Source organism: Chrysochloris asiatica, unplaced genomic scaffold, assembly GCF_000296735.1.
Source record: "Chrysochloris asiatica unplaced genomic scaffold, ChrAsi1.0 scaffold00006, whole genome shotgun sequence".
Taxonomy (NCBI): domain Eukaryota; kingdom Metazoa; phylum Chordata; class Mammalia; order Afrosoricida; family Chrysochloridae; genus Chrysochloris; species Chrysochloris asiatica.
The window spans coordinates 15,608,626-15,610,545 of record NW_006408524.1 but is presented as its reverse complement, the minus strand read 5'-3'; positions in this window follow the sequence as shown (position 1 = coordinate 15,610,545).

Below are 1,920 nucleotides of genomic sequence, written 5' to 3'. Positions count from 1 at the left end.
AAACCCACCAGCCACTTCACAAGAGAAAGGTGTAGTGTGAAAGGTGTAGGCCAGTTTTACTCAATAGGGTCGTTATGAGTCAGAATCAACTTGACAGCAGTGGAATTAAATTTGGTTTTTTTATTTAGTGTGATTGCATTTCTATAAAGTACAAAGGGAATTTATATTGTTAGAGGTCAGGAAAGTGGTCTCCCTGGGGATGACTGGCGGAGAGGACAAGGAAGGCCAACATCTGGGAATTGGGTCCTAGTCTGTTTCTTGACTTGGGTGCTTTTATGACAGGTGCTTTATGAAAATTCTATAATCTTTGTCATGAGAATAGGTGCACTTTCCTCTTTGTGTAGTGTGTGTGTGTGTGTGTGTGTGTGTGTGTGTGTGTGTGTATCATACTTCATGAAGTGTTTTTCAATCACCATGTGGAAGGAGAGCTGAGGAAGGGGACATATGAAACCAGATAGATTGTGTGTTCATTGTTGAAATTAGTTTCGACATGCAGCAGTTCATTTCACTATTCTCTCTATTTAGTAAATATTTGAAAGTCTTCCTTAGAAGGACTAAGTGTCAATTGCTCTTAAATGTTCATTTTTAAAACTAAAGAATTTATACCACAGACTTTGAAGTTCTAATGGATCAGAGGGAACAGTTCCTTGGATATGCAAGGACAGACAGTAAGCTGGGCACTTTTACAGAAGCTATCTTTTGTCCATTTGATATGGCCACTTTAAATCAATGATCTTTCTAATTTAAAAGACAAATATACACAAAGAGAATGTTCAGTATGTGCCGCCTTGCTGTGGAGTCGGTTCTGACTCAGTGAACCTGCATAAGGTTTCCGAGGTTGTAAATCTTTATGGGAGCAGAAAGCCTCAACTTTCTCCCACAGAACGGGTGGTAGTTTTGAACTGCTGACCTTGAGGTTAGAAGCTTGACTCATAACCACTATGCTACCAGCACTCCTTCAGTGTGTGTCAGTACTTGTGCTTACTTAATAATGTTATTGATTACTTATTTTAAAATTTTATACTCATACAAACATATGATGGACATTATAGCATACATGTAAAAAGACATTTTAAAGCAAGAGATAAAATATATAAATAAATAATGTATTTTTCCCACATGACGATGGATATTCTTGTGGGATGTGTGATTTTGAATAAAACTGAATTAAATAACTATAGCAAAAACCACGAAATTCTACATTCTCATCTTTAGCCAGATGCTGGGCTTTGCTCTGTGCATATAAATGTCTTTCATCTTCAGAAGCTAATGGTTCAATGGGGGAAAAGACACACAAAAACATATCATTTCAGGATAATATGGTGGTGCCACCAAAATGGAACTAGTCAGAGGCATCACGGGAATAGCTCCTGAAGGAAAGAAAATCTGAGAATTCTGAAGTTTAAAAAAGCAAGTAAATGTAGGAAAATAGTTACTCACCCGCATCCCCCTAAAAAAGGAGCTGAATTTGCAAGTGACTGGCTTTGAAAACACAGAGTGTGGCAGGAGTTGCAAGTCAACAAGTAACATGGAAACATGGAAGGCAAGACTGGGAGCTACTGGAAAGGAACCTGAAGAAGCCTTTCTGGGTCAGCTCAGCAGGGCTCTGAGCTAGGAGGACTCTGCAGTGTCCAGGGGAGCCGTGGTGGTTCAGCAGTAGAATTCTCACCATCCACACAGGAGACCCAGGTTTGAATGCCAGCCAGTGTACCTCATGCAAGTCAATATCTTATGCCAGTGGAGGCTGGCATGTTGCTTCCATGCTCAACACGTTTCAGTGGAGCTTCCAGACTAAGATGGACAAGACAGAGCATGCTTCCCAAAATCAGCTAATGAGAACTCAATGGATCACAATTGACAACTGATACTGGGGATGCAGGACCAGGCAGTGTTTTGGAGGCGAACTCGAAGCAGCAACAA